Source organism: Condylura cristata, unplaced genomic scaffold, assembly GCF_000260355.1.
Source record: "Condylura cristata isolate star-nosed mole 26May11 unplaced genomic scaffold, ConCri1.0 scaffold00002, whole genome shotgun sequence".
Classification (NCBI taxonomy): domain Eukaryota; kingdom Metazoa; phylum Chordata; class Mammalia; order Eulipotyphla; family Talpidae; genus Condylura; species Condylura cristata.
Window position 1 is genome coordinate 6379100 of NW_004567103.1, and position 6000 is coordinate 6385099.

At 44.9% G+C, this 6000-nt stretch overlaps 1 protein-coding gene across 1 annotated transcript in view; it reads left to right on the forward strand.

The window, feature by feature from the left end:
• The window catches only part of IRS1 (insulin receptor substrate 1), a 59497-nt gene extending 54987 nt beyond the window's left edge, over window positions 1-4510 (forward strand). Inside the window, exon 2 of the mRNA XM_004674229.1 lies at window positions 3319-4510. The gene's annotated coding sequence lies outside the window, so the exon portion shown is untranslated. The remainder of the gene's footprint in view (window positions 1-3318) is intronic.
• Window positions 4511-6000: the final 1490 nt, after the last annotated feature.

A 6000-nucleotide genomic window follows, 5' to 3' on the forward strand; every position in this document is an offset into this window, starting at 1 on the left:
CTTACTATTGCACAACTGCACCCCCACACACATATATGTATCATTACACCCATATATATCTCTATCGTTGCATAAATAACACAATAATTACATATATACCCATACATACATGCCTTGAGTGATGGCACATACAGTTTATACATATGTTTATTGAATTGAATGACCAGGAGCCTAGCGCTTTTTTAAAAAACATAAACTTACATAATACAATGTATGATAAACATATTTGCTTTTCTTCAAGTAAGTTGTTTATTTAAACTCAGCCCTTGACTGCAAGTGTCTAGAGGCGGGGATGTAGGCAGATGAAACGTAAGCCCCAGGAAATGTGTGGAAGGAAGGCCTGTCTCTGGGGTTGCAAGAGTTCCCTGCCAGCCAAACTCATCAGAGCCTTTGTGAACAACTTGGTGAAGTTTAGTTCTGGACTTCTTTGGCATTTAATAATTACCTACCTGGGAACCAGAAGTCAGCTTACTCAGCCCCCTTCTATCCATTGTATTTGACTCTCAAAGCTTTAAGGCGATCTCCAAAGATCTAACATGGCCTAGAAGGGTCCAAACTGGTGGCCGTAGAGACCATGTGTGGATATGCCCGTGGCTGAGGAGGTGGCTGCAAAGAACACATGGCGACTTGGGAAGGCAAAATGCTCTTGACAGTGGCCGCTGCTTGAATAAGTATTCAGCCCCGAGGTGGCTGTGGTGGGGACACCGCTCCATGAGGGGTGTCTGCTAAGCATCTTGTCCTCACTTGGCGGCTAAATTTGAACACGCACACGCACGCACATACACGCCCTTGTCAGAAGACAGATGTGAACCTGTCACCCCCTGTGAGTTTCTCCAGGTGTCGCATGTTTGCAACCTTTGGTTCCCAGTCCTTGCCTCCCCACAGCCTTCCCCTTTCTCCTCCATTTGCTTCCACATACTCACAGTTGATGATGCCCGCACGTGGCCCCCTGGCCGAGACCCGTACTGACGAGGATGTGTGATAAAGGGCTTTGAAGAGGACTGTGCTAAGACTTTGGAGGCACGGTCTGTGGGAGCTCTTGCTGCATCCTTTAGTTTCCTGCTCTTTGAACATACATATTTGTGGGCAATTACAGGGATGCTTTCCGAGTGGCTCACAGCGATAGATTTCAGCATGTGCTGTAGCCACACCCGCCTGCTCATGGAGCCTGTCTCTGTCCTGTGCGCCCTTGCAGACTGGCACACATGATAACAGAACTGGCTCCGCTTAGCTCCTGGGCTGAGCCGCTAGCTTGCTCACGCACTTGCTCACTCAACATATTACTCTGGCGCCATTGGGGGGTAGAGCAGCTTCGCAACAAGGAGTGCTGTGGGCTGTCACTCCTGCCCCTGGAACTTGGCAGTTGCTTTGTCTCCAGCCCTCCCCCCCCCCTTGGCTTTCCTATGTAGGATGAGGCCAGAGATGTGAGGCTGTGTTAAACGGTCTCCAAATATTCGGGTAGGAAAGTTCTGATAGCTGGAAATAGGGGTTCAAGAGCAACTGGAAAGGACATCAGAGAGAGGGGGATGGTTCTGTGGGGTTTGGGAAAGGATGGAGTTTCCCGTCATGCGCAGAAACCACACCAAGGGAACCCTGTTGCTTTGGCAGTGAAGGGGATGGCCTGGAGTGCTTTGCTGTTGGCGTCGCCATGTCATCTGTATATGTAAGTAGAAAAACACTGTCGACCAACACTTTAGGGGTGGACTTAGCATTTTATAGTAAACAAGTCTCATAAAACTGGAGCCCTCACTTGGCAAATTTTAGTTGACCCAAAAGCTGTAAGTAGTGAACCCTGCCTGGCTGTCATCACCGTACTTTCCCTAAAACAAGAGACAAAAGGGGGTGGGGTGTTCCATTGCTCGAGGTTTACCTTAGGTGACTGACACAGTGCCCGCCATCTTGTCACTGGTGTAGATTTCCTCACAGCTGCGTCTCGATCATGGCACATTCATGCCCGCATCGTCTCTGTGCCTCTGTAGAGACTTCTTGACCCTCCATCCCATCCTCAGGGAGGTTTCCCTCCTCCCACTTCTTTTCAAGTACTTTATGCTCCAGCAAAGCCATGTTCTTCCCCTGGTCTGGCTTTGGCTGTGCTCTCGTCTCCCTGGATCCTGTTTTTTCATGCAGCCCCATGGTGGAAAACTCTTTCATCTCCCTTTAGCGGACATTGTACTTCTCATTCAGTCAGTTCATATTTGGTGAGAATCTGCTATGTGTCAACACTTCTGCTAAGCTCTAGAGATGCTACACTGAAGCAACAAAGACAATCCCTGTTTCCAGGTTATTCCTTTTCTTCCAGATTCAGTCACTGGTGTCAGCGAGCTGCCTTCCTCTGTTCTCAGCTAGGTGTGTCCTTCACCTCCTCCAGGCATCTCGCAATTTATTCTCTTTGCATCCATGCCAGAATTCTTCATCCCTTTCTACTTTCACGTTCTGTTGATGCATGGAACTTAGCCTTTCTTTCTAGAATTTCTGTGAAACAGGTTTTCTAGCAGAACTCTCCTTTGTATCCTCCATTGTTCTTAATGCAACCACTTGCTCATTCAACATGTATTTTTTACTCTGAACCATCCACTGTCTGGGACATTTTATATACAATGATACTTACAGATAACTGGTGAATGCATGAGAAATTAGGGGCCTCAGAAGTATCATCCAGTGAAATACTTGAGAGCAAGAGACTTGATGAGGTTGAAAACTGTCTCTCCTCTGGAGAGGAATGATTGATGCTCCTTAAGGTCCACCTAGTTGAACTATGCTTCTGCTGGAATAAATTGTTTCTACTAGATCAAAATCAGAATCTTCCTCCCTTTTTTTTCATTTAGTGGTGAACTAGGTCTGTTTTTACATCTGAAATTCTCATGTCAAATAGTATCACCTTAGAAACTAATACCAGCTTCTGTAATCTCAAGCAAGTTCAAATTCTAAAACCAGCAATGGCCTTTTAACCAGAAGCATCTCCAGACTATAATCTGGGTACCATATTTGGGAGTAGTTTCACATAAGGGCTATAATATATGGTTTTGTTTCCATCCTAAGAACATCAAAGCATTTTCTGCTTTATGCTAAACCTTGAAAGTCTCCAAATCACGTCAATTTATTTACTGATTTAGTATTGACTGCTTTGACTATGTGGTTATTCTAGCCTCTCGCCTTTTGAAAGAAAAAGAAAGTTAAATACAGTATGTTGGTTTAATTTCAGTACACAGTACTATTTGTGCCTGTTAATTTGCTTTACCTGATACCACCTTTTTAAAGCAAATGAATTTGGACTTTGCGGTGCCCATGGTGATCAGTTCTTCCTTTTTCTTTTTTCAGAATGAAGACCTAAATGACCTCAGCAAATCCTCCTTTAACTCATGGGTACCCAGACTCTGACTATTTCGTGATTCACAACCAGGACCTCACATCTCCCTCCTCAGTAGATGGTACGATGCCTCCATTTCAGTGTGTTTACTTTATACAATCCTCAGGAGTTCGTTGACTGAACTGCACTTCTATATTGTGCCAAGCAAAAAAGCACTGTGACACCAGAACAATGAGTCTGCATAAACTTCATCTTCAACCTTAAGGACTTAGCTGGCCACGCGGGCGGACGTAGTCACCACCGCACCTGGAGAGAATGGGTTTACTCTCATTGCGCTCACAAGATACATTTCATCTGCTGCTGAAACTGTGTTTGCAAAACATCATTGTAAATTATTTCATAGAAGACTGTTCAAGTTGGGTGGAGAGAGTATTAAATATTTAACATAGGTTTTGATTTATATGTGTAATTTTTTAAATTAAAATGTAACTTTTCTTACAGCACATCTTTTTTTTGGATGTGGAACTGAGGTATACAATGTTCTGTTGTAAAGAGTGGAGCAAATGCTTAAACAAGGCTAAGAAAAGAGTAGAATAGGGTACAATCCTTGTTTTCAGATTGTAATTCAGAAAAATAATAGAAGAATCATAGTGCCATAGAGGGTTTTCGATTGTATAGTTATATTTGCTGGTATGATCTCTTGTAATATAGCCCTGATGTTGAGCTGAGATCCTTACAAGGATTAATCTTCATTTTGTATTTTTCCAGTAAGGCAGTAGGCCATGTTAATTAAACTGAAGAAGGAAATATTCTACTGGGTATTTTCAAGTGCCAGCTTAAAATTGGCAATGGAATGGAAGCAAAATTACAAGAAAAGGAAATCAAAGTCTTCCATTGTATATACTGTAAAGAGAAGGAGACTTGGGTGATCCCTTCTCATCAAAAGCTCTCTTTGGAATGAACAATGTGGGTGTTTGTAAATTCTGGAAATTTCTTTCTATTCATAATAAACTAGAGACTGTGGCTCTTTTCTTCTCCCCCTACCCCCCCACATCTGTATGCTTCCTGCCCTATTGCCACCATTTTTCCTGTGCACACATTAGGATATTTCATTTCCTGCATTGTCTCCAGAAGCTGGCAAGACAAGTGAGCCCTTGTTTTTAATTTCTAACCAGAAGTGAAAATTCTAGAAAGTATGTTTTTGTGACCAGGGCTACACAACCCTTTCCTTAAGCCCCCATCTCGTGTTCCCTAAGACATTCAGATTGGCAGGGGTTAAGTGATCATCACTAGGCCCATTTGCCTTGCTGGGCCCTCGCCTCTGAGTGGTCAGTTAGTGAGACTTGGGGTAGAGGGAGCACAGGCAGGATTGTGGCCTGCTACTGAGCCATCCAGCCCGTGGTGCCAATGTTCCTTCTTTGCTTACCTGGCAAGCACACACCTCTGGAACTGCCTTGTGAAAAAGTCATGGCAGCGAGCAGTCCTGAAGAGATGGCCTGCAGAGGTAGTCAGGAGCCTTCCTTAAGTGTTCATAAGTGCCAGTATCAGACTCCCTGTGAGTTGGACTAAACTGCCAGGAATTCACAGTCCCACTGTTAGGAGCATTGACATTTTATTTCCCCAACAGGTCAAGCTCTCTGGGTGGGGGTGAGGCTGCAAGGAAGAGGCCAGGGTCGGGGCCACCAGAGCCCGCTAGCCCACATGATGAGTTGGGGACCCCTGATCTACTCAAGGGTCTAGTGCTCAGCCAAGCCCCTGTTTCTGTTCACCCAGCTGGGCAGTGTGTACCTCACAGGCCAATGTGGCGACTCCTGTTGCAGATTCTAGTCACCTGCCTGTTCATCAGTGCCCAGGAGCCATAGGGCGGCAGCCATAGAATCCAGTGTTTTCAAGGAACTTGCTGAATGACCTAATTTCCTAGTAGGGGAGAATACTACCAAGGTAAAAAAATTTGACAGAAAAGGCTTTTGTTCCACTTTGTTTAAAAAAGACTGTCTTGAAAAGAAATTTCTTGGTCAAACTAGCTTTCACGTTCCGAGGCTTTTGCTCCATATTCTTGCTAGTGGTGCAAGAAAGCATGCTGTCTGGCCCTTGAGGATGTAAGTAGTTGAAGAGAAGTAGACGGACAGTTAGGCCCCCACCATTTTCCTGGAAAGCGGGCCATTACTTCCCAGTGCCCCAAACCCAGAATAGGTATCACCTTGGAAATTCTGCATTTGGAATTATCAGCATTTGGGTGAGAACAGAAAGGCACAGACTGCAGCTCCATCACTGGGTTTCTCAGATGTTACGACCAGTGGCCTAAAGGTAGGGACTTCTGATAATGAGGGAGCCCTGAGCTAGGTTTGATGGTGGTGGCAGACATAAGACTAAATGGGTTTATAAGCGGGAGCTGCTGGTACTGACTGAAAATGCCTGCTCTGGCTGCTCAAGGGCTTTGACCTTGAGCCACATCAGCTGCGAAGTCCTTGCATTCGGCTCCTTTTGAGGACAGTTGGCTTTTATCCATTTCAAAGTATTTGTAGCCCAGCCAAGGCCCTACAGCAATGGGGCTTCTCATGACCGCTGGGTAACCTGTAAGTCAGTGGCTTTTTCTTCAGGACACCAACCCTCACGGTGCTCTTTCTTAGATATTTTGGCAGAGTTTTAGATTTCTCCTTTGTGGAAAAAAAAAAGTTGCATGACTTTGATGA